A 27,030-nucleotide genomic window follows, 5' to 3' on the forward strand; every position below is an offset into this window, starting at 1 on the left:
GAGTAAATACATCTGTCCCAAGAAGGCTGACAGCTGAAATAGCTTTTGCTTTGAAACACACGTTCACATCAGAATCCAGATGAGAGTTACCCTTATTTCCTGATTTCCTCTTTTGAAATATAATGGAGATTTGTGAAACGCTGGACGTTTACGCCAGATTTCCTTGTTGTGTGGGATAACAGATCAGAATATCTCAAGATAATATATATTTTTTTGTTGATGAGGTGGTGACAGCCGAGAATAGTTTATCCTGAGTATTCAGCTCTGGGTTCAGAGAAGTATCCTGGTGCAGGAAAGCCTGTGAACATTTGCCTGACGCTGAGCACCATTCTAGTTCCATTTCAGTCAATGGAAAGAAAGTAAGCATGTGATTAATGTTCAAGAGATGTGTGGAATTTGTATTTCCAGTTGCAGAATACATGTGTTTATTCTCTATTTTCCTTCTGTTCTTGTTATTTGGTTACTATATAGCGAAGTGGCTTGTTTTATAAATGCTTACATGCCACTTCAGGGTTTAGGTGCGGACTTAGTCTTTTGCAATACTCATGGCTCTGCTAACAGGTAGCATGCTGCCTCTTTTGATGTTTTTTATGTCAAATGTCTTGTGCGGGTTTCTCATCTGTTGAGCTGGCAGAAGCGCATGGACAGGTGTGCCAGGGAGCTGACCCAATCCATGCTGTTGGTGGCCTGCGTGGGGTCTGTGCAGCGCAGAGGCCACCTTCACTCCCGGCGTGGGCAGGGACCCTGGCTGGGGCGTGCTCCGGCGGGGCACCTCGCCCCCTGCTCCCCAAGAAGCAGAGTCTTACCAACTGCTGCCTGTAGCTGGTCCCTGCAGGCTGGCTTCGAACCGAGATCCCCGGAGCGGAGCGCAGACCGTGCCGCAGCCCCCGGTACCCGAGCTCCCCGGGCAGGCCCCGCGCCCCGCCGCCCCGGGGCTCGCCCGTCCCCGGGCCCTGATTGAAACCATCTGCCCGGCGCAGGAAGCACGCCGCTCGCTCGCCGCCTTCCTTCCTTTCTTCCTTCCCAGCAAGCGACTCCGCGCCGAGGAGCCCAGCACTCGTAGTTTTTTAAATAAAAAAGAAGCGGTATCGCCCCTCTGGGGCAGAGGGAGGAGGAGGGTTGTCGGACGCGGGGAGCTTAGTTCTCCCCTCCTCCTCCTCTGCCCATCGCATCTCCCCGCGGACCGGCCGGTCCTGCCCGGACCTGGCGGGCTGCCCCGCTCCCTCCCGCCCGGCCAGCACCCGGGTTTGGGGCTGTGGCGGGGAGGAGGGGGGGGCGGCGCCCACCCCTCCGCGGGGCCGGGGCCCACCCCTCCGCGGGGCCGGGGCCGAGCGCTGCCGGCGGGAGCGGGGGCTCGGCCACCCGGTGCAGCCCGGCCGCGGCGGGGCTGCAGCCCGGGCCGGTCTGCGCTGGGGGAGCAGGTTTCTTTGTTGGCTGCCGGGTGACTGGTTCCCATTAATCTCCCGCACTGGCCGTGGCCGTCTCCACTTCCTGCCTTTGCATACTTCTGTCTCCCTCGATCTCAGTCCCTTCCCTCCCCCTTCCCTCCCCCCTTTCTTTCTCTCCCTCTTCCCAGCTTCTCCAAAAAAGCTACAGCCGCCCGGGCTGCGGGACGGGGGCTGCAGGCGTCCGGCGGCGGGAGCGCATCCCTGCGCGCCTCGGTAAGGGCCGAGGAGCCACGCTGCCGGGTTGGTGGTCGCCTCTGGGGACCTGGGCAGGGGAGCGGGGCTGGGGGGAGAAACGATTGACGGTGCTCCGGCTCGCCCGAGAGCCGCCCGCCACCCGGGAGCGGGCCGGGCTGGGGATGCGCGGCGGCGGCAGCACAGCGGAACCTCCGCGGTAGCGGAGCCGCCGGTGCGGGCCGGCCCCACGATCCTTAACGGGGGTCCTTGCGGCCGGGCGGAGCGGGGGCGCGGTGCGCCCCGTGCCACCGCCGTGCCTCTCGGGACGTTTCTTCTGGCGTGTGTGGCGAGGGCAGAGGCGGCCCGGAGGGACAGAGCCCACGAGACCGCCTCGGCGGGACCGGGTGAACCGTAGCCGGGCTGGGGAGCCAGCCCGCCCAGCGTGGGGCTCGGATCCGGAGAGAGGGGGAGCCGGGGCACTTTCCCTTCCAGTGCCCACTCGCATCGCTTATCCAGCCGGCTGTAGTGTTTGCATGCGTGTTGAAAAGAGCGGAGAAGCCACCTGGACTCTGGCGGAAGACTTTAGGATCCCAAGACAGATTTAGCTGAAGAGCTAAGGGAGCTGCTTCGGCAGTTCACTTGGTGGGAAAAATCAGATGTACTGCTTTTGGCTTGGGACCAAGCGTTTGCTTTACTAAGGAGCAGTGGGTCACTGCAATCAAAGAGTAGCAGCTACATATGAGAAAGCTTTCTTATGTTTACTTCAGTTTTATCACTCAAATGTACTTTGAATTTTAGTAGTCAAGCTAAATGAAGCCGGATGCATAGTATTATTGCAAGGAGTATGTCAGTAGTAGTGTTTCCTACACCCATGTTTTACTGTTGCATCAACTTTGGGAAATAGGTTTTCTTTAATATTTATTCCGAGTAGTAAGTCTTTAGCTTCAGCCAGATACTGAATAATGCAGTTAAAACCACCTGGAGTGATCAAAACTTGTGGAAGACAAAGGATGAAACTGTTAGTTGTATTTTGATTTGAGATGATGCAGATTAGGATGAATTAAAGTGAGGTTGATTTGCCTTTAAGACTTAATAAAGTTTTGTTTATACATGATTAATATACAGTCAGTAGATGAAAATATTCCGCATAGTGGAAGGGTAAGTTAACAGAGCAAAGGTAGGAGTATCTTGCATATAAGGTGAGATTTGAGAAAATCATGTATGTTTTAGGAACGTTAAATTTAACTTTCATTTTGATGATCAGGTTTTGCAGGTGTCATAGTGGAAATCTGTTACCAGGTTGATGGGTGAGAGTAAGATTCGTGCCTTTGACAATTCATTTCCCTCTTGCTTTAAAATCAGTTATTTAAAGGAAAACTGCAACACATTTAAGCAATTATGTTACTTTATCAAGTTAACTAAGAATATAGTCAGCACCTTTTGAAGCTAGCTACAGTCTACACGGTGTTAGCAACTAGGCTGACAGAGAACTGCCATCTTGCTTCTGGAGTGGAACCAGTTTCCTCTAAGAATATGGAGGAGTGATGAGCAGGGCTCCTTGGGAAGGGGTGATAGGGTGGGTGGTGCTGGGTCTCACTGGGACACAGAGAATGTCCTGTTCCTAAAAGAACATAGTATCTGTTTTCCTCTCATTTCCTCTCAGAAATAGGACAGTCCTGCCTGGCCTGCCTTTCTTCTGCTCCCTTCAGGGTGCTAAACTCCCCCAGCCAGCTTACTCAGTGTAGTCACTGCCCTTCCTGGCGCTGGGGAGGAAAGGCGCCTTATGTCCTCTCCTACCCCTACAGCACTTTTGTGATGTGGCTGCCAGAATTTGCTCCAAGGAGCTCAGGACCAAGCGTTGCCATTTCCCTTCAAGCAAGTGACTTTTAACATATACTGTAGCTCTTGAAGGAGCATGTGACCCCTTATTATTGGTGACCCTGTAAACCATTGTGTAATCTGTTGACTGTAACGTACCATGCCAATTTATTCTTGGTTGGGAAGTCTTGCCAAAGACTTGATGGAATAGCATGATTTTATCCACTTTATTGTTTTCATTGTGTTTCATAAACATCTAAGACCCTCTGGGAAGAATCACTGGGGCGGCTGGGCCTCCTTTTTTTAATTGCTGGTTAAATAAATGTTGCCAGTTTAAAAAAAAATAGTGGTATGCAGGATCTTGGAATGCCTGGAACTGCTAAGCACTCATGTTTAGGAAGCAGGACTATTTTTAGTGTAGGGGCATTTAAAGAAATGATACTATCCCCTTGTGAAGAGGTCACTGTGAAGTGAGCTGAAGAGCCTGCTTTTAACTGGAGAGCAAAACCAAGTTTCCCACAGCTGAGTAAAGCTAAAGAACCAGATTTGTACTTTTCCCACTTAATTGAAGAGGGAGAGGATGGACTTTTTGTTAGTTTACAGTAGTGGGAGTGAGGAGGCCCAAATTCTTGCCATACAAAAAAACCCCCGCAAACGTTAACCCCAAATCCTGGTCTTGGTGAGACACTTGCCTTTCTGTTTCCCTCCAGTGAGTGTTTGTGATGGAGATGTAGGACTAAAAGGCATTTAATGCTTCCTGAGAAGAGCTGGGAACTGGCAACTGAGAATACAGTGAATCTCTTGGGATCTGTTTTTGTGGGAGGTCAAAACTCTCTTGTATGGATCCCTGGCTGCCATTCTTATGTATAGGTAAAAGAAGTGGGGTAAAACTTAAACAAAAAAAAAACCAACCCAACACCAACCAACCAAAACAGGCAGCATGGATGTTGAGAACTCAAGGTGATCTGGGATCCTAAATGAATTCTGAATATGAATATGGGACTGAGATTCCGAAATAAATTAAATTATAGAATCATTTAGGTTGGAAAAGACCTTTGGGATCATAAAGTCCAACTGTTAATTACTTTGGATCCAGAGAAGACTTTTGTTACCTCATCTGCCTGGAAAATAGAACAACTTGCTTTGATGGTTTAAGAGAATGTGGTTTAGGTCGAAGTTACCACTGTGTGCTAGACCCATTGTGTCATCTATGGGGTCCTGAGTAATCCAGATACAGCTACTTGTGCCTCCTCTCCCACGGCTAATGTAACCCAGTCTCTTGCAGGGCAGAGGACCAACATCTGGATTGATTAGACTTCCAAAATGTGCCAAATGATAGCTGAATCAAGCTGAAGTTTGGTCCAAACTTCAGTGATGTTTTGTTTAACCTAAGTTCAGTTTAAATTACGAATTAGATTTTATTTTTTTTCTCCCAGTGCTGAGTGTCATGTGTGCTATGCTGTAAAGTGTGCGCAACTTTGCTTTTCAGATTTTTTGGTCTGCTGTTGGGATTTAGTTGGCAGTGCAGATTGAGGCAAGTTTGGGGAACTGAATCCAAATATTTACATTTTCAATTTGGCCTAGTCCTTGTGCTTGTAAACACTCATAGTCACATTGAACTTTGGTGAGGTTATAAGTGGCTTTGCCAAACCTTGGAGAGTCACACCCTACAAGACCTGAAATTCCCTCTTAGAAAGAGTTTTGGCTATGGTTTTTTGGGTGTATGTACATCAGCTGAGGGTTAGTACTCATCACTCTTACACCTAATCCAAGTGCAAAATCCTTTCTTGTATCTTGCTTCTTTTTCATTAAGAAATGCCTTATGCTGGTAAGATGTGTCGAGTTAAATGTCATGGAAGAGAAGTCTTGCCACCCTGTGAGATGCTGTGCAGCCTCTGGAAATCCTGATCCTCCTGTGCTGCTCTAGAGCTCTGCCCTGGTAGAGAGGGGCTGTGGTGAAGATCCTCCTCCTTCCATAGGTGCCATTTTCATGGTCCTTGCTCTTTGGATATGCAGAAATAAAGTTTGAAGACTGATTTGAACAATGGGGATGCTTGCTCATGGACTTACAGATTTAAGTCCTCTTTTCATTTGTATAGGCTTTGAACAGCTGTCACATTTTATTAGAAACTTTTTATTCCCTAGGGACTAAGCCTGAAAGATTGATTCTGCATTAGCCATTGGACTCTCTGAAGTCCACATCACTACAAACTGTAGGGACAAGGATCACCTAGTACATTAACACTTCATGGCCAAACTATAGATAGGGGTGATTGAGTTGCAGTGGGTTACAGTAGGAGTTCCTACTCATCAGTTGAGGTCTGTAATTTTGTATTATTAGCCAGCCTAGTTCAGAAGTAGTTTGGAAGAAGACTGGATTAGCTTAATCCACAGTGAACATGTTTAGAGTAACCTAACTTGTCCTCTCTGTGGAGCATATACCAAGATAGTTAGAACTGTCCAGGTAAATCAATACTATAATTCATACAGCCAGTGCTTTTGTTACATTTTGGTATAAGCTTTTTTTTTTTTTTTTCCCAGGTTGGGGGATATAGGACAAGAGTAGGTGTTCATCTCTAATGTGACCTTTCATTATTCTTTGAAGATGTTTGTTTGAACTGTATCTGTATGCTGAAAACCTGTGAGCTGCTGCAGTGTAGCTGAGACTTCAATGAATTTGTGCGAATGGAGAAGTCCTTAAGGACACAGTGAAAGCACAGTGAGTTTCTGTCAAAAATGCACCCTGTGTGTGTTCACACACAGAGGAATGGGAAGTTATTTCAGGTTAAGTATATCTGTCTCCTAATTTCTCTTTAAAATGAAGATGTAAAAATGCTTGATGTGTGAACATTAGTGTTAGCACTGGTGCCAACACAGGAAACCAGGTCTTTGAGTTGAAGCATTTAACATTATTCCCAAACTCCCACATTATTAAAAACAGTCATTGTGTGAAGTTTTAGAACTATTATTCATTTCATCATTTTGATGGGGTCGTCACACTGAATTTTTGCATTTTTTCCTCTTAAGAAAAAGATCAGTTGTCTTCATGGGACATCTAGTCACAATCACAGGGGACAAATGCTAACTGTAGCATTGTGCAAAGCACCCTGCTCTGCCTGCTATTCCAAGTATTAGGGCAGAAAGCAAAGTACTTCAGGAGAGCTACCCTGGAAGATCTTGCAACCCTTCTTCAGTGAGGAGCAGATGTTCCAAATGTGGATTCTGTTACTTCTGAGAAGTCCTTCAAGCTGGGAGACAGATCTGTCTCTTGACATTTTTGCTTTCAACGTTGTTACTTCTTTGAGGGAGGGCAAGTAGTTTTTGCAAGAGGGAGCAGAATGAATGAGGAGCTCTAATGATTTTGATCCTTTGTCCTGGTGGAAACTCTTATCGTTCACAGTCACTGGAAAGGGCCTGAAGTCATGTTTCTTTCTGTGTGGGTACAGTACGCTAAAGCAAAATTGGGCGTATTGACTCGCAGTGTGTGAAAGTGCCTCTTATGTGTGCTACAGGATTGTAATGATTGCAGTTTCCAATTTGCCTCTTCATCCCAGCTCTAAGCTCACAAGATCCTGTTAGCCAGTGTTGTTCAGAGAAGCTTTATTAACTGGGAACACTGTTTTGAAGATATGGCAGATCAGCAAAGTGCAAAAGCTTACCATATCTCCTGTATGATGGCAGGCTCTGATGATTTCCACTGTTAGGTTGCATATTGGGCAGCAGTTCCATACCACAGCTTGCATTTCACTACCTGCTATATCCCTGGTATATTGTTAACTTTAGTCTTTGAGCAGAACATCCCCCATGCCACTCAAACTGTGTAAGAAATGGTTGACTTGAGAAGTGAGATTGGAGTAGCAAAGGATAGGAAGGGATCAGAAAGAAAAGGCTTATAATAATCTGAACATACCTATAGGCCTTTTGTGAATATTGCTTAACAAACTCCAAAATTGTTAAAAAGGCTTTCAGTACTCATCAATACAATCCATGCACCTTTAGGTTTGTATGCATGTTTTTCTGTTAGTGTTTTATGGATGTACCCATCACAATTTCTCATGTGGAAATCTGTAAATACCCTGAATTCTTTAATTGTAATGCAAGGAAAACCAAGGACAAGCACTAGGAGCTCATGCTGTTTCCTTGGCACCTGTCTTGTCTGAAAGCCCATGTGACACTGATGGGTACTCCTGGACTTTAATAGCACAACCTTGATTGTCTTTTTTGGCATTAACAGACCTCAGGATATCTTCTAAGCCTCCCTCCCCACTTTCATAGGTGTTGTGCTTCAGCTCTTCCCTCCCCAGTGCCTTGGTGCTGAGGGGTTTCCTGCTGGTTGGCTCAGTGCTTTATTATCCTCTGAACCAACACCTTGAGCAGGACCTTCTGAGGCCATTGTTGCAGAGCAGCCAGCAGAGGAACTGGTCTTTCTCTCCAGAGATGTCCTCAGGCCTGGGAAGCAAAGGGAGATGTTGCTGGGTAGCAGAGCTACCTTCTCACCTAGGCAAGGTGAGCTGGGTATAATCTTCGTTGGCCTGCCCTGCTTTTCCTGTGGCTATATGACTTGGACAACACAGGTAACTGGAAAAATAAATTCAAGAGAGGCTGTTTTACATGTGAGTAAAGCTTCATCTGTGCTTTGGGGAAACTCACCTGTTGACTCCCAGAAAAACATTTGTCATTCTTTCCTTTTTGGCTTTTCTTTGTGTGCTTCTGTTCTTTCTCCTTTTAGCCCTTGAGCCTCCCTCTCAAAGCACTCCAAACCCAGCAGCTGGGCTTTAATGAACAGTGTGTGTCATACCCTCTAGTTGCATTGCTGCAGTGTCCAGGCTATATAGGGATGTGAGACCTAGATTTTGTGGGTACCACTTTAACTGTAGCTTGGGGTTTAGTAAGCTCTAGAAGGGGGATAAATGGTGGCAGAGAGATTCTTAATTTGCCTGTGAGCATTGAGGCTTCTTGTCTGTCATAGACAGTCCCTAATAGCAGCTATTTGAGCTGCAAGAAGTCAGCTGGTGACATTCCTCTGCTTGGCCTTTTTTTCTGATGTTCAGATTTGTATTTAGTGGAACACTGAGAGGTGTCAGATGGTGCTTTGCACTCTAAAACCAGTTTAATACAAGATTTGGTTGTGTTCTCTTGATACAAGACAGTTCTCTCTGAGTTGAAGAAACTAGCAGAGAAGTTGAATGCGCAGCTAAGATGACTTCTCCCAAATGAAACTGTAAAAGAACCATGAAGCTTTCAGTGGCAAGCACATGCTTCAGAGCGAATTACAGCAGAGGGTAAAAAGTTATGAGAAAAATCCACTGTTTATCCATCCACCTCCATAAGTATATGCCTCCAGGATATATGGCTGAAGAGAAATTATGTACTTATCTTTTCAGCTGGGTGGATTGTTGTGAACCGTGATATTTCTGGCAACCAAAAAACTGAAGAGGTTGATACCTAACATAGCACAGCCTATAGGAAAGATGAGAGAATTTACTTTCTGCCCTGGGTGAAACCAACTTTTCTTCTGAAGATTAATGGTTCAATCCATTATTATTATTGTTTTTAGTGGAGAGCATAATTATGCACGGTGAGTGTGAGATAAACACGACTGTAATTTCTGGCATACTAGTGTCAACCCAGAACTGCTGTGGATAGACTGATGTGACAGAGGAAATAATCAGGCCTATTCTTAAGTTCAGAGAGACAGTAGATCTTTTTGCCTTGTAGAAGTGTATCCAAGATAATGGGCTGAAGGTATGCTCCAGAAGCAGAATAATTAAGTTCAGTGGCATATTCACGTGAGAAATTAAAATAGGTAATGAATTTTGAAGGACATGCATATTGATGACCCCATGGATAACCCAGCAGGAATCCAGCCCTGGATAGCTTAGTTCTTTGTCTTGGACCAAAACTTCCTTTTCCCTTTCCCTATACTTTGCAACAGAACAGGTTGGCAACCACATCTGCTTGAAAAACATGTACTCAGAAGGTTAGCTGGGGTGGAGACCACACAAAGCAGCATGACTTGGACCAGGTGAATTATACCAGTATATAGGTGGTGTCTACTCAACTCTTCCTCACCTGGCACTTCTGACTGTGATTTTCCAAATTGTTTCTGAGTTCATCACCACACCCCACCCACCCACCCCCCAAGTTACACAGATAGTAAAAGGCAAGTACCTGTCAGCTGTCTTGAGAGGTTTTTTTGTGGATGCTTAGCATGTCTGTGAGAAACTTTTTGATCCAAGACTCATTGACATAAATGAGACAGATCAATATGTTTCCCCCCCCAGTACATGACAAAGGGACATACCTCCATAACTTGCATCCATAACATCCATAACTGGATGCAGGAATCCTATACCTGGGGCTAACAGAGTTATGTTATTTTCATCTCTAGGCTTTATGATGTTGATTTTAAAAATCTGAATGATGAGGGCTTCTGAATCAAATTAGGATTAATAGTTTCTGGAGCAGGGCAAATGACAAAAGACAACCAGGAGCTGAATTCAGACAGTGGCAGAAAGACGGTGAGATACTGTAGCAGCATAGCATCATTAATTTTAAATCTGAAAGCACTCAACAAAATATGAATGAAAGACTGCATGTAACTTTGGTAGATGAGGGAAGCATCAGTACAGATGAGAAGGTTCAGGAAGGTAATCCTGGGAACAGATAAAACATTTTCTTTCCATTTTCAGTTTAGTTTAGTTTAATAGGAAAATAAGAGATATGTTGTGAGGCAAAATATTTTCTTTCATCTTGAACTGTAAATAAATACCTAGAGTAGTTCTTTTGAGACAACAATACTGCTGCTGCCTTTGAGTGCTTCAAAAGGCGCCTTTTTTTTTCCAACTAGAAGGTGATTTCAAATAAAGTTACTTAATTTAAAAATTTGTATGATTATCTGGTGGGACTAGCAGGATAGTTTAGGCTTTTAAAACCATGTTTCTTAACTACTTAATCTCAAATATTTATTAACAGACTAATGTATAGAGATATGTTAATCCTTTTATTTTTTCCTTGTTAAGCGTGAGTTTTTCTGTATCTACTTATGTTTGATTTTTGAGACTTAGTCATAACCAGTATTTCTGGTTACAAGGTGCCAGTTATTTTTGTATATTGTATGTACCATTCCTACACTGCTACCACCACCTCCATTAGAAACCCACGCCAAGAGGCAAAGATACACTCTTGTGCATCAATGTGTAGCCTAGGTTTATATTTTGTGTGTATTTATTGTAACTATTAAAAAGATAGTACTTTATTGATATTGTTTAACAAATGTTCCAAGCAGCATTTTCTGTATGCTGATTAAACCCTTTTTATTGATGCAAACAGAGGTTAGCTTTAATACACAAGTTGGCACAGCAGATGTTTCAGTTATCCCTAAACTTCATTTTGACCAGAGAGTGGAGGAGGCAAAGACCCTTTCTGCCTTCACAATTTCCTATCTTTATAGGTTCTCAGTCCTCTACAAAGTCTTAACCAGACTAGATTCAAATAGAATAAAAAAATGCTCTGGCTTTTTGTACAACCCTGCTGAGATTTTCTAAGTCACAGTTAAGTACTCATTTTCCATTAAAGTCAGTTTGAACCAGATACAAAAATCCTTAGTGTGGCTTTGGCCTAATTGTTTAACAATGAAACATCCACATGTTCTTCTTAGAGGGAACTCAGGATCTTCACATTAGGAATGTGATTAAGTATTGCAAGCCAAAGTCAGCAACTTACTGTTTCAGTGTTTTCCTTGTATTTAAGATACTTACACGCCTGTATATATCTCTCTACTGAAACAGAAATGAGCCTCTTTCTTAAAACAAATTTACCCCAAAATATCTGCTTTACTTTTGTTTTCAGGCTCTGAAGAAAGCAGCTTTGCTCTGTAAAGTCAGTGTTTTTGTTCTCCTATACCTTTGATTTTTATCCAGTCTGGGGATAATTGCCCATAAAGAAGAGCATTTTTGTCTTTCTCCAAAAGAGAATTATTTCTTTTTGAGAAGCAACTACTATTAAGTACAATGTCTATAGAAAGACATAAACCCAGGTAGAGTTACTGGCTTGCAAATCTCTTGTCCAGTTCCCTGCTTTGTTGTTTACTTGCTCAGAGGTCCTCTAAGGCATTCTATTACCTGCAACCTCAGTTTCTCTGTGCATCTGTAAAGGGATAACTGATATCTCTCCGTGTATTCCTTGAGATCTGTACATTAAAGAAGCAAAAGTTACTACATGTTTGTATTAAGCTATTCGTTACGACACATACCTTTGTGGTTTCTTGCATCTCTTTTCTAACCTGGAAAAGATGTGATGGGCTGAAATTGCATTCTGAAGGGTGGTGGCAGTTGTACTGTAAAGTTTCAGTGAGCATAAGATTGAGCCTGAAAAGTGCATGTGACTTGGGGAGCTCTGAACTTAGGAAAGCAGTACCTTGTGCTTTCTCTGCACTGACACCTCTAGCTAAGCAAAGAGAAAGTGTTGACACTGGAAGGAGCTGCAGCTATGCTCCTCTGCCAAATATGAGGTGAAGCCCTGAAGGAAAGGAATAGCAGTGATATGTGACCCGGCAAAGAGTATTCAAGACTACTCCCTCGAAGTAGCTGGACTGTCCAAGGCACCTGAAAATTCACTAACTGCCAGCTGGGCACTTTTGTTAGAGGCTTAAAGCATATAGGTTTTACAGGCCTGTTAAAGCAGGACTGTGCAAGGCATTGCTGTGTTATTTTTTGTAATGCAGCAGAAGTTCTGACTCTCCTTTTTCTCATCACATTTCCCATTATCTAGTAATTGTAGCATCTATGAGGTTATGCTTTCGTTTACACAAAATAATACAAATATGTTTACAGTTAAACATGCTACATAAGTGCCTTATTTTACTGCTGTATTAAATGTGTAAAGAATCTGTTTGGCAGCCACCTGATAGGAAATGGTGTATAGATCTCACACATTTACTGGGCTCTGAAATTTTCATGTTCAGATGAAATTGGGTTTTTGATAACACCTTCTCTAAAAAACCTTTCAAATAACCTTATTTCTTTCTCAGTCCCTTGGTTTCTGTAGGAACTGTCACTTTTCTTTTTATACATGATGCCTGTTTGAATTGATAGAGTGACTTGAGTCCCCTGAAAACCTTGCTGCAACTTTTCAAAAATACATTTTTGTATGGTGTAAATGGATTGCACTTGGGTCAATTTTACTTTTTTTTTTTTTTTTTAAGCTATGTGGATGTAATAAAGGGGAGAATAAGCAGGTAACAGGAGCCTTATTTACATCTTCAACCATGCTTTGGTTTCTGCAGTGTCTTTTTACTCACACTTGGTGCTGCAGCTGTAAGTTTTTCCTCCCGTTCCCCCTCTTGTGTAGGGGATGCAGGCTGGCTAAGTGAGCTGCTCTCTTTTCGTCCCCTGGTAATTAATTTTTCTGATCTTTTTCTACATTCATGTAGATGCATCCACAGAGCTTAGGTCACAAGCAGAGTTGGCTGTTCTTTCATGACAGCACTTTATTGTATTTACCAAAAGTTTCTTTCCGTACCATACTAGACTTGTTACTAGTCTGGAAACTCTCTCCTTGTAAGCTGATGGTGGGAGATGGTTTAAACAAGACCAGGCTGGGTGGCAATTTCTGGCTCAAATGGGGGAAAGGAATGCTAAAAGGACAGAAAATAGTTTCAACTCATCATGAGACTGAATGGAGGTGATTTTAGTATACTTGCTGCTTGTTCTCCTCAGAGCTATTCTCTGGCCTGAGGGACTCGCTCCTGCAAAGTCTCCTTGGTTTAGGCAGTTTGTGACCTGCTCCCTGGCCCCACAGCTGCTCTGTACTCATGTGGTTTGGGCATATCTTTACACTGGGCCAAATGCCAATTGCATATTTGGGACTGAAACCCCATCTGTGTTTTTTTGAGCCAGAAAAAAATTCCTGAAAATGTGTCTGTCTTTTTATATTTTGTAAAGGATGTTGTTCAAAGTAGGGGAAATAGAAGTTTAAACCTTGAGCTATATAAATGCTTGAGTTATCTTAGCAAAATGCAAGTGTATTAACGTGCATGCAAACAGCATGATACTGTGTTTTTTAGAAGAGGATAGTGAAGTAATGGAAAAAAACCCTCCCAACAAGCCGAAAATGGAGTTAGATCTTCCCAGTGGTTTTGTTTGCCATTTGGAAACCTGATCCATTGATTGTTTTCTGTACTGTGCTTAGTAGCAACAGCAAGTGAATTGAAAAACAGGGACAAACATATGTTTTTCTATGGCTGATACTTACCAAGATGAGGGTTATATATCCTTCTTTAAGGCTGAGTGGTGCCCAGTTGTCCATCTGGGAGTACAATTGTAAGAAAACCAATGCCTTTAATACATCGGTTTTCTACTCCATTTATTTAGAAAGCAGCTCCTGAGGGATCGCTGCACTGTGAGGAGCATGCTTCTGGTTGGAATTTGCGATGACCACCTACAGTGCTCTTCCTTACTGTCAGGCTGAATCTCAGTCTTTTCTGCAATGGTGTTTGAAAGACTGATTAAGAAAAGTAGCCTGCATTCGCTACCCTGCTTCTTGAAGTATTTCTTACTCCACTTAATGTAAAATAGTGAATAAAGTAAAATAGTGAAAAAAAAGTCCCAGTACGATAGCGTTTTACCCTTGCTTAATGCATAATGTAAATTTTTCAGCAGGATTGGAAGCAGTGTGAAATCTGCCTTTGAATTAGGACTAGTGGGTTTGGCAAAGCAAGGAGTGTGATGTGAAAACTAGTTTTTGCAAGGTCCTCTAAGACTTTCTGACTAAACAGTTTCTCATGAGCTAAACAGTACTGGGAATGGCTCACTATGCGGGTAGAAGACCTCCCAAGAGCGTGTTTGGTTTGGTGATTCAGTGTGTGGCATCTGTCCCCTGAACAGAGAAGACATATCAGTGGTCCAGAAAGGAGCTGAGGGCATAGTCCTGTTGGAGACTGTGGCTGTCAAATGAGATGTGGATCAGGTGCTGGGAAAGTGGCTTAACACTTGTGCCTGTCTGCCTGAGGGGTTACTACATCTCTTAGATTTAAGCAATCATTCTAGACACTCTGAGCTCACAAGAATGTAATAGTGATTGCCCCACAACATTAAAGTGTCATCTAAACATAACGCAAGGTCAGCCCACCAACTCTATTAAACAATCATAAACAGTACAGCTTAAGTTAGCCAGTAAATCAAACCAGGAAAAAAACCCTCCCTTCTACCCTTACTAATCCCTACAGAGACTCATTGCTTTTGGCTCCTCCTTGGAATATTACCCAATTTGGAAACAAGGGATATTTCTGACCAATTTGGTATCAAGCACGGGGTCCTATTTAAATTCTGGTTTGGTTAACTGCTCTTTTGCCTCCACAGACTTCCCCCCTTGCTCTAAATGGATACAATAATATTTTTTTCTTTGTGTCCTCTATGCTTCTGTGGCTTTGTACTGTTAAATGGGTATTATGCTTTGCTCCAGAGACAGCTGTATTTCAGCATCAGATAAAGCAATTTGTGTGAGTGCCTGCTTTTCACTATTTATTTTTCAAAGGTGTTACAAGGTTTTTCATTGTTAAATGCTTTGAAATTCTTCCTTGAGGAATATTGTATGACTCAGAGCAGTGTCTGAGTTAGTGAAGGCATAAAGATGTTTCTTATATGTATTTTGAAGTCTCTGGGTCACATTTATGCAAGTGATAATACCTAGCTCTGATACAGCCGTTTTCATTGCAATTCTCCAAAGTGCTTTGCAAAGCTGATCAGAGCTATTACTAGAAGTAATTGGAAGTTTTTGATTAAATGAAGCATGATTAAAATATGCTATTTTAATGGTGCTGAACACTTCATGGAATTAAGCTGATGCTAGGAGAGCTTCCTAAGGAGCCAGAGTAGGCTACAGGACTAACTGAAAAAGAAATGAGCTCATTAACTGCTTTTTATGGGAAAATGGATGTATCTGCACCACTGGCTTATTGTGCAACGTGAGTTTTTTTGGTCTCATTCAAACATTAGATAAAAGCAAAGAATGAAACTGTGAATATTGTAATGTCCTTGAATGACTTTAGCCAGTATTTCCATTTTGTAGATTAAGAAATCAAAACAGAGGGAAATAAAATTACTTGCATGGCCGGAGTTGCTTAATATGCCAAAGATGGAGCTGGGGTTTTGAGTCCTGTGGCTGCTGAGCTACCTCTCTGATATTTCACTGTAGATTAACAAGGTACTTGCTTTACCACTTTTGCATAAACACTATTATCTTCTTCCAGAAACTAAATTCTCAGTTCCAAGCAAAGCGAAGTGTGGGAATAAATAACAGCAGTGAATTTCTCCTGTTCAAAGAAAAGGGAAGACAGGTCTACCTTTAGCTTTAAATGCTTACCTTGTGAACGAGAACAAAACATTAACTGTTTCACCGCTGATATATTGCAACCGTTCTCAGATTATAATAGGATTTTGGGAGCAGAGGTGGAACTGGAATTAATTTCCTCAGATTATAAAAAATAAAATGGATTCCTCCTATTTCTCAGTATCTCTAACAATGTACCTGTTATGACATATGTTAGGAAAATACTAAGATATACCTGTGGCAGGATGGATTTCCTGTTGAAGTTTTTCAAAGTAATTGATCCAGCCAAGTAATGCTGTTCTGCCCCACTCTGTCTTCTTTTAGGTCATTCTAGAAGACAATGCTTACTCTGCATCACTTTGCTGTTTATGAAGTGAAAACAAGGTACTGCCTTCAAATCAGAAAAGGCCTTCCTCTAACAAATGGCAGAGATTCAATGCCCCATTTGTTGTCTTGACATTTTGTTTTATTGTTTCAGTTTGCAGAGCAGTCTCTGGAGGTTTCTAAACTATGCATGAATAAGAGAGAGAAATGCACTCTGAGTTTCTTTTGGGAACGTTGGGGATTTTAGCTTGGACACAGGCCCAGCTGTCTACCTAAACTCATCTCTCTCATTCCTGTTGGCATTGGCAGGAATCTGGGTGGCATAGTACCTTCCTACCTCATCTTCTATTTCTCTGTGCATTTTGTCTCTATACAGATTCACAGAATGGTCAGGGTTGGAAGGGACCTCTGGAGCTCATCTAGCTCAGCCCCCCTGTTAAAGGAGGTTCACCTAGAGCAGGTTGCACAGTCACGTCCAGGTGGGTTTTGAATGTCTCTGAGGAGACTCTACAGCCTCTTGGGGTAGCCTGTGACAGTGTTCTGTCATCCTCAAGGTGAAGAAGTTTTTCCTCATATTCTGAAGAAACTTCTTGTGTTTCAGTTCGTACGTGTTGCTGGACACCACTGAAAAGAGCCTGGCTCCATCCTCTTGACACTCATCCTTAAGATGTTTGTAGGCATTGATAAGATCCCCTCTCAGTCTTCTCCAGGCTGAACAGGCCCAGTCTTCAGCCTTTCCTCATCAGGGAGATGCTCCAGTCCCCTTATCATCTTTGCAGACCTCTGCTGGACCCTCTTCAGCAGTTCCCTGTCTCTCCTGAACTGGGGAGCCCAGCACTGGACACGGCACTCCAGATGCGGCCTCACCAGGGCAGAGCAGAGGGTTTATGCAGCATTGGTCTTTGAAAATTATGTATGGGAATCTGAATCGCATATGGGAGAGAAGTTATGTTTATATCCCAGAATACAAATGAGATGCTAACTCGAATGGCTTTGTAGCATGGAATGTTTCTCTTTCCTTCATAACTTTACATAGTTCAGTGCTTCCCCTTCTTTATGTCTTCATGCTTGAAGAATGCAGACGAATAGCTGAAAAAGGTTTGTCTCTAGTGCTGTTAGGTCATTAAGGTTCTTGGCCAAAAAATATCCTTGACCTCCCTGGTCAGAGGAAACCGCAGCAACAGCAACAGTTTTAAGGAGATTATAGCTAGTGTGTCTCAGCTGTTGTGTGTGAGGCCTAGGGGTGCCTAAGGGGACAGAGCAAAACCTGCTGTAACTCTTGTTCTCATCCTTAAGCATGTGTCTAGTGAAAACCTTTATGCTTCATTTCATGCAAGGATAATGCCTGCAAAAGAGACAGAGAAGCATTCTTCTTGTGTCTGTGTTTTTGTAAAATGTGAGGACGCTGCCCATCAAAATCCTGAGAAGAGGGGGTCTGTTGACCTCTCCAGCTGAAGAAATTCAGCTCTTTGAAGGAGCTGGGCATCAGTTATAAAAGTGTGTAATTAATACTGAGCTGATAGTACTACAGGTTTTTGTCTTTAAAATTTCAGGGCAAACTACTTCCAACAAATCCATGTGTATGAACATGAAGCATTTTCATTTATCTATTGGGGAGCAATCAGCATAGCTTTCTGCTATACAGCTACTGTCTCCAGCAAATTTTCTTTGAACTGGAGCTGCCCTGTGGCCTTGCAGCACAAATGAACCTTGGATAGATGTGATCTGAGACTGTTTATGACAAACATTGGAAATATTGTCAGGCTGGCATCAGGGGAGCACCTGAAAAGCTAATACTTGGTGAAGGAGAAGCATCAAGAGCCAAATCCCAGGATCTTGAGTTCCAGCTAACAAATCGGAATTCTGCAGGAAGCAACAGAAAAATCTTGTGGAATATTCTGTATTTGCCTGCACTACAGCAGGCTGTTTCTGTATTTCTGAATATAACCAAATACCCTAAATACTCATAGAACTGTTTATGTTGGAAAAGACCTTTAAGATCTTTGAGTCTGTTAACCTAGCACTGCCAAGACTACCACTCAACTGTGTCCCTGAGTATCACATCTACACGTCTTTTAAATACCTCCAGGGGTGCTGACTCAACTGCTTCCCTGGGCAGCCTGTTCCAGTGCTTGACAACACTCTCAGTGAATAATTTTTTCCTAATATTCCATCTAAACCACCTCTGGCACAACTTGAGGCCATTTCCTCTCATCCTATTGCTTGTTACTTGGGAGAAAAGACCGACACCCACCTCGCTACAGCCTCCTTTCAGGTAGTTGTGGAGAGTGATCACATCTCCTTTCAGCCTCCTTTTCTGCAGGCTAAACATCCCCAGTTCCCTCAGCTGCTCCTCCGCATAAGTTGTTTTCGAAGAGGTTGATAAGAAAATGGTGCCATATACCTTATCTCTCAGTCTTTCTTGTAGTGGGTGCTCCTGGTCCTTCACAATTCTCGCTGATCTTTTGGAGTTGTATCTGCATTTATAACTCACTGGGGTCTGTGCAAAGTCATGTTTTAACCTTTGCAACCCAAAGCTTCTGACACTGGGCTTGAAGGTAAGAGGGCTGTAGGGGAAGGTCTTTTGGGTTCTTAAAAATTCTTATTTCTGTTTTCTTGTTTGTGGCCCTCACCTTTGTATACAGATCTCTTCCAAATGGCTCCAGGGTATTTTTGTATCCATGTTTTTTGGGTTTTTTTTAGATTTTTTTTCTTCCTCCTTTTGTGTTTTCTGTCATCTTTTTGCCTTTGGCTTCACATTCCTCTGAAGAATATTTTTATTCTGCCTCCACATCCTCCCATTTCAGTTGCCTCGTGCATGTGCCTTAGTCTGTCTTGTGTTATTTGTACTATGAGTTGTTTGATTTACTTTTTAAAAAAAAAAATTATCAAGAAAGTACATGAATCTTATTGCTTCGTTAGAAAAGCTCACAGTAAGGCACTTGGTACTGTTTCCATATGGAAGGTGGAATACACAGACTGTGTATAAACTGAGCCCTCAGTAGAGATTCCTCTGATGCTGAGAATCCTTTTCCATTGTTTCCCTCAGGAACCTGAGAGAGTAATTGAAGAACATGTATCTTAAATCCAAATCAATGTGCAACTCTCATCTGCTGTTTGACAATACAGCACTTCACCCTTTCTGATAAAGCCAAACCCATATATGGGGAGTTGATATATACTGATTAGTTTTAGATAAACTTTATTTTTTTGCAGTTGTTGTTGCTAGTCCCAACCTTTCCTGTGCTGTGAGCCTTGTAGGAATGTTTGCTCATGATAGGGCTGGGCTAATTTCACCATATCCAGAAACCCAATGATTAAACTTCTGAGTTCAGTTCCAAATGGTCTATGTTCCTATAAGTCTTGTGTTCATTGCTGAGCATTGTTTTATGTGTTGTGTTTATTTCATTAAAGACCTTTTGAATGTGTCCACCATTATGTACAAGTACCTACAGAACTTGTATCTTGAATTAACTTGAGTATCCTTTGAGGAGACTGTTTCGGTTCTTTGAGCAAGCACATAGTGTTGAAACAGAGCAATGCAGCCATATGTTAGAGCCCTAAAGATGTCCTCATGGAGGGAACATACAGGATCTCTCTTCTTCCTCCAGGTTTCCCTTCTGGAAACCTGGACTAGCTGTGGGACTCCCAGGGCACCCATGCCAGCCCACTTTTGCCCATTATTATTATCTTTCATGCTGTATTCATACAGAACATGAGTCTGTCTTTTGTAGGCATGTGGACCAGAATGATCACCTAAGGCTCAAGAGGCCAGTGTTGGTGAGCAAAGCCCTCTCTTTATTTTCTGGGGAGATGCTCCCCGCCAGTAGCCCCCCAAAAAAACCAAACTTTACTACGTAAGAAGTCCTTCTAGGCTCTGTGGGACAGTTCAGTGAATAAAGTGCTACTGAGTGTGGGTAAGGAACAGCAGAGCTTCCTTTATGGAGGCCAAATTGTGAGTTATGAGTGTACCCCAAGCTGACGCAAGGGAGACTCCAGCATTTGACTTCTTGAGGGGCAGACTGAGAAATTTGTTGAGTCTTGATGGGCTGGAGCTGCTGTCTCCTGCCTGTTGGCGTCCCCTGCAGTCACAGGGTAAAGCTTTCTGCAGCTGGGGTGGGTGATCCATTCCCTTCCTCCCCCATATGGTTATCCGGGGCGGCCAGTGCACTCTACTTACTGTCTCTGCCCACTTGAGTTGGCAAATATATGCTGAGTTAGCAGAAGCCAGTGTCTTCTCTATGCTTCTCATAAAGGCACAGGGGGGCAGGGAAGGGCATTGTGCATCTTCACCCAAACAGCTGTTCCAGCTAGACCTTGTGATAACACTTCACATGTGCCTAAGGTTGAACTGTAAACTCATCTGCTGGCATATGGTTGCCTGCTAAGTAGTGGGGACTGCTTTTCTCTGGGGATGCTTTGCTATTGCAGGATAGGCACATTCTGCCCTGCAGCATCTTTCGTTTAAAACTTTCTAGGCATTGCTTCTGTCTGGCAAGATAAAAGAAAGCTTTCCATTAAGGCAGCCTCCCTCTGTCTTGCCTTCTGTCCTGTGCTGTTTTGGTGTGTGGGTGGGATGATACCCGAAGGGCCCACAAGGCTGTGCTTGGGTGGTGGCACTGGTGAGCTTTATTTGTTGAACCAAATACAACAAAGTGAAAAGCACAGTCTCATATTTGTATTTTCATGGCACCCTGCTGTCTTACCCTTTGTGCACTAATTACATTTATGCATGCCAAAGAGAGGGACATTTCTGTGTTAATGAAGAGTCTGGTTGAATATAAGTTTTGGAAAAGAGGAGAAAAAGAGTGTTTTCCCTGAATCAGTTTCTTTAGGACCAGTTGACATTCTGACACTAAAGGAGCATTAAAATAAACCTGGTTCAGTGTATGGTTTTGTTTTGAATATTAAATAGAGCTGCTCAAAAACCTAGGTGCAGAATCCATGTGGATGAGAAAGCTGGGGTGGGAGAAATGTACTCTACTGACCCAAGCAATACCCCTTAAGCAGCCTTTTCACTCTGATACCGGCTCCAACACTACCTTTGTCAGTGTGCGGCAAATTCCCAGGGAACAGGGACTCCCAAGCAACATGAGCTCAGAGAACAGCATATCTCTCCTCCAGTTATCTCTTGTTGGGTGTTGGATACGCAGTGCTCATGAGCTGTGCTGGCAGGAAGGGCTCGGTGTGGTGAAGTCAGGTTCCCGCTGTGGGGAGGCTACCTGCCTGCCCTGCAGCATTGCCTCAGGTGTCAAGAGCCCTAGAAAGATCCTTTTAAGCAGTCATAACCAATGCCTTGCTTTTGGGAGGTGGACATATCCCTTTTAAATGATGCAGCCGGTACCGTTTTGACGCTGGTTCTGCTTGTTGGAAAGCTGTTCCAGTACTTTACTAGTTCAGTGGTTAGAAATGTTTTTCTAATTTCCAGCCTAGGATTATTTGTGGCCAGTTCCTGTCTTAATTTGTCCTCAAGTCAATGAGAAGAAAATGAACACAGAGTGCAGTGAATGAGGTCTGCCTTGAGAGCTTGTGGAAAAAGCTGGCTGAGCAGGACACTCTCCAGGTCTTGCAGAAGTAACCTGGTGACTCTGTGCTTGCATGAAAATATTCAGCGCAGTTCCGATGTCCCTTAAAATGAAGGAACGTGGGTCTGGTCCCAAACTTGGAGAAGCCGATAGAAAGGCCCATTTTGACTTCAGTGGTCTTAAGAATTAAGCCTTTCAAGATTTGCATAGAGCTGGCGCCAGATGAATCTCCCACCCACAGTTCAGGCAATGAACATGTGTGTGCAAGGCCGGGGCAATTATGAGAGAGTTCAAAGGGAACTATACATCCAAGGGGAAATTCATAGGCTGATCTGTGCTTCAACAGTATACTTCCACATAGCTTCCATCCGTAGCATGGGGCCTCTCCAGAGAAGGGAACATCAGATGCACTGTGGTCCCCCAGGGTTATAAGTTGTATGCACATGTTCCCTGGGGACTGGGAAGAAGTTACTGCATGTGGGGTTTCTGTGTGTTCGTTTTGTGAAAATCCCGATCAGGTTGTTTAGGCCAGGAGCACACAGCAGCTTGCTTGCTTGCTTGCAGTTTGGTCTGGAAGAAGGGTCTTTGGTAGCATGTGTTTTTGCAGTCAATACAGATTTTTTTTTGAGTGAAGCTGGGGTGTAGGCAGCACATAATGATTCAGGTGGAGATAGTAATTGCAGGAATGGCTATGGAGGCAGTTACAAGTAGAACCAGTGAATGGGAAAGATGATGTTCTTAAACACCATAACCTGCTGAGAAAAGCCCGATGTGCCGATGAATAAGCTGATATTTGTTTCAAGAAGATAGCAGAAAGTTTTGGTGGTATGAAAACATCATGCCCTGGGTTGGTGGATCCTGTCTTAAGTTGTTCTTGTTTTTCATCTCCTGAAGTGCCGTTTCTGGGGCATGAATTCCTCTGATTTATCAAACACAGCAGGTGTGGGGCAGGGAAGAGCTGACCTTCAGTAGGTAGGATGTGGTGTCAGAACGTGGGATTTGTCACATCCTGAATCCCTGTCTCCCTAGGGAGGCTACAGTTATGTCATGCTCTGAACACGGTGGTGGTATCCTGCAAGAAGTAGTTGTCAACTTCCATGAAGGGAGAGAAAGCTATCATTGAAACTACAAATGGTCATCAAATATCTGTCTGCAGTGCTACATTTAATGACACATTTGAGTCGGGGTGTGTTGGTCTGGTCTTACAGTATTCAAATTCTGGTCTGGTTGATTTCTTTTTACTTTTCATCTTTATGCACCCTGTGAGGGCTGCCATGTTGTAGTTCACATGCTGCTGTGTTTTGCTGGCAAGTGAAGCAGTTCTTGTTTTCTCTGTGTACAGTTACGGTGGCTAAGGACATTTAAAGTGGGAGCTAGGAGTGTTTCATCACAGTGTGCTGTTACACAGTGTGATTGTGTGGGAGACAGTGGGTGATAAATACAAAAGGAAAAAAAAAACCCACCCCAATTTTTCTTTGTTACTCTTGTCATCTCTACCAATTCTAATGTGGGATTTTTTTTTATATTAGCTTGGGGTTTTTTTCTTCCTTCTTCTAAGGCCCATGTTCCTGGAGTTCAGTGATTATTAGAAATCTTGACCCTCTCTGGGTTTTATAGCTATGTGGGAAAGCTTGGAAACCTGAGTCTCAAAGGCTTGAAATCTGTAAAGCTAGTAGAAGGAGTTCAACCTTTATTTATACATAAAATCTTGTGATTTATTGGTGTCATCTTACAGCATCTCAGGGACCTGTCTCAAGGCACTGAATTACTTAAACCCAGTAGGAAGAGTTTCTTTCTCTTCTCGCTGTCCACTTACTGGTGTGGTGTTGGAGGGCGAGCACCGGAGGTTAGACTGTGAGTCAGACTCTCTCCCCGTGAGCTGATAGGCATGACAGGAGAAAATTGCAGCTACTGGACTGGTGAAGCAATTGTGTTCACTGAATTGAAAGGAACTGGCACCTTGTCTTAGATGGGGTGAAATGGCATCTTTCATTATCCTTAACACAGATGAGTATCTACAAGGGACAGGCAAACCCACACCCTTGTGTAACTGTTACCCGTTACAGCACAGTTACTTTCCTACTGATGTCACTGGAAATATATTTAATATTGCTACCACCTCCTAGCATGGCCAAAGATCTTGCCAGAAGAGAACCTGGTAGTCCAGAATTCCAGCCCTGTATAAATAAACAAATATTTTAGTAAATCCCTGAGAATGGAAGCTGGGGGCCTTGGCATGACAAGCAAACACATCAAAAATGGATATTTTTTTTGTTTTGTTTTGCATTTCATTTTAATAACAGGCAAAATTTTCCAAGCAGGAGGTTTGCACATACTGTATGCAATTTGTCTACAGAATACTTTCTCTAGAAGAGGAGGAAGATGGAAAAAAAAGAGAAAAGGAGTAACTTCTTAGAGAGAATCTCTGCTGCTTTTGTCTTCCATTAAAATGAGATGCTAATGCACAAGGTGGAAGCTTTCTCCTGCATCAGGCTTTGTGACCATGCCTGTCCACTTTGCTCCTGTTCCAGTAACTGTACTGAAGTCTGCAATGAAGGTGAGCAGGAGTGTCTGACCAAGGCTGTTTGCTACCCAGGCACTCCCCTCCTTTAATACCTGCTTTTCAGAGCAGAACTATGCAGGAAATCAGATGTGATTTCCCACCTCCCCCCCGCCAGACATCCAGATAAGGCAGTCTAATTTGCTTCCAAGGTTTTTAATTGGGAATAAAGTGGTGGGTTTTTTGTTTTGGTTTTGTTTTTTTGTTTTTTTGTTTTTTTTTAATTTTGAGGTTTCACTTTCAGACTCTTGAAGGTTTGATTGGCCCTTGGCAGCTTTCAATGCCTGTCAGGGTTTATTTGGTAGAATACAAACAGGTTGAAAGCACTGAACTGTTAAAAATAAATAAATATTTATGCAACCTTCCCCTGGCCCCAAAAAGCCTTTCCAGGATTTGAAGTTTCATAGAAATTTGCCTGTTGATTCAGACAGTATGGCGTGCAAGGAGAAGGTCTTTGCATCAATAATAACCAAATGAGTGGGGTGTAGCTAGTTGCTCTGCTATGTGGTTTTCGGACAGCCTGTTATTTGACTACATCGTTACAGCTTTAAAACTGGGCAGATTACCAGGGTGCTGTCTATATTTAAATGGCTGTATGCTCAAGGTTAGCTTTAGAGCCCAACAGTGGGTATGGTGTTTGCGTTTTTGCAGACGCATTAATGATAGGAACAATCTTTTGCCTTCAAGTGTCTGTGGATAGAGTTTCTTACCAGTCATGAACTGTGACTTCAAAAGTAGATACTATGCACTTAACAAAGCAGCCCCTGTTTGGTAGGTGATGTACCTTTGTAGAGAGCTAGCACGGTTTACCTTGCATTATGTTAAGGTTACAAGGTTAACCTTGTATTGCCTAATATGTGTTTGTATTACTTTAAGAAACTTTTACAGGGCATTAGTTGTTTCAGCAATAGTCTGAATCTGCAGGTAGCAGTTACAGTTTTATGGGCATCAGAGGAGTGTTAGCCATCTAAACCAGTAACAATCTGGTTTATTAATAACATCTTTATGATAACACACGAATTAGGCAAGCAAGCACTATAATCCTGCACTGAGGCATTGAGATTTTGATGTAACTGGGTAGGCTGGTGGTATTATGTTAAAATTGAAACTTAAGGTTTGGGAGGTCTTACTCTGCCTGTGCTCCCACCAGCAGGCAACAGGCAGCACCTGCACTGATTTGGTGTGCATCTGTGGGGATGGCAGTGCCTAGCTCTGGCGCCAAGCTTGCCTTCAGATGACCTTTCTTTCTGACTGAGGGTTGCAGAATTTTTTTCTTCTGACATCTACCACCACTCAATGATTTTGAGGAAAACGGGAAACAGATCAGGATAGTTAAAATAAGCTAAACATAACATTGTCGGGAATCAGAATGGCTTTACTTTGCCAGAGAAGAGTCATGCTTCACATCTTCCTTTGACCTAAACTTAAACCATGAGTTCAGGGAACAACCATTTATAGAATTGGTTAGGTCTGTAATTCACTGTGTGAATAACAGGATGGTCTGAAAGAGAAAACAAAGATCCTTACTTCTCAGCAAAGATGCAGAATAAAGACTATCGAATTCTCTTGGGTTTTCTTGTTGTTACTGGTGTTTTTTTGGATTTGGTTTTTTTCTTTTTTCTTGTGGAGCAGAATTGGTGGGGTTTCAGAAATGCTTTCAATCAGTGTAAACCATTTCCTATTGCGGCTGCCAGCTGTTCTTTCAGCATTTGCAGATGAGGGGCACAGCAATACTCCTTAAGAAACAATTGCTTGTGAAGAACAGATGAGTCTGAGGTTCTGGTTAAGGCAGAATGCACCCCCATAAATTACTGCATTATTATATATCAAGAATACTTTTGTAGTCTGTCATTGGAGCAACCGTTGAGTGGGATTCGGCAACCCACACTTGAAAATGGTCCCAGCTCAGCCAAATACTTGAGCATGTGCTTGAAAGCAAAGCATTGACTTCAGCAGCTTGCCTAAGGGCTGACTCAGGTTTCATGCTGGTCTGGAAGGTTGCTGTAGTTCTCACACAGTGTTTCCTCTGGTGGGAATGGACAGCAACATTTGTGTGCTTCCTGTGCTTCTGAAATACAGTGATCACTCCTCTTCCTCCCTAGCAGTGCTAAACTCTTTTATTTTGCAATGTGAAGAAAAAACTTACTAAACGGCTGGGTCACTGGGGAGCTGGGTGCGTGGGTGGGTGACATCGACTGATGCAGTGGTGTTGATCTGGAGTCAGTTGGCCTAGATTCCCATTTGTTCTTAGTTGGCCGATGGTGAGTTACAGTGCTGCTGTGTGCATGGACAGGGGACAAAGTTGACAAGGAGCAAGGAATTTATTTAACTGGTGTAGCTGTATTCTGTTACAGAAGAAGAGCCAGTTCAAAAGATACGAAGATGATTATTCAGGATTGAATAATGTTCTTGATTTTCCATGCCACCATCTGAGACTTGTAGCATGAGACTAGTCCAAAGCCTGCTAGGCAGTCTGCTGCAGGGATGATATGCCTTAGTCATGATGTCTCACCCTGAATGAGCTGAGATGTGGTATTACTGTGCTGGGTATGGATATTGCCATAATTATCCACCCACCCACTCCCCACCATGTTGTTTTATAGTGTTTAAGACAAAAGGCACTAAATCAGACTCAATATGTCAATGACCAATTGACATCCCAGAAAGTTAGTTACTGTGAAGGGTAGGAAGCTGGTGATGGTTGAGGCCTGTGCAGCTTTAGGGTGGGAGACTGACTGCAACCTATTGAGCTTTGCTGTGTAACTCAGGTTTTCATACAGATTGCTGGGAGGTCGGATTCACCATGCATGTTTATTCCTTTTGTATTGATTCAGCGTGCTAAAGCGAAGAC

At 43.2% G+C, this 27,030-nt stretch overlaps 1 protein-coding gene across 6 annotated transcripts in view; it reads left to right on the plus strand.

Moving 5' to 3' along the window:
- Window positions 1-1,327: 1,327 nt before the first annotated feature.
- DENND2B (DENN domain containing 2B) overlaps window positions 1,328-27,030 on the plus strand; it is a 180,379-nt gene continuing 154,676 nt past the window's right edge. The window contains exons 1-2 of one of the 6 annotated variants that reach the window (XM_056353629.1): window positions 1,328-1,661; window positions 5,982-6,159. The gene's annotated coding sequence lies outside the window, so the exon portion shown is untranslated. Of the gene's footprint in view, window positions 1,662-5,981; window positions 6,225-27,030 lie in introns of all 6 variants that reach the window. The other 5 variants (XM_056353626.1, XM_056353623.1, XM_056353627.1 and 2 more) reach the window with 5 other exon arrangements.

This window comes from Falco biarmicus, chromosome 10, assembly GCF_023638135.1.
Source record: "Falco biarmicus isolate bFalBia1 chromosome 10, bFalBia1.pri, whole genome shotgun sequence".
NCBI classification, from domain to species: Eukaryota; Metazoa; Chordata; class Aves; order Falconiformes; family Falconidae; genus Falco; species Falco biarmicus.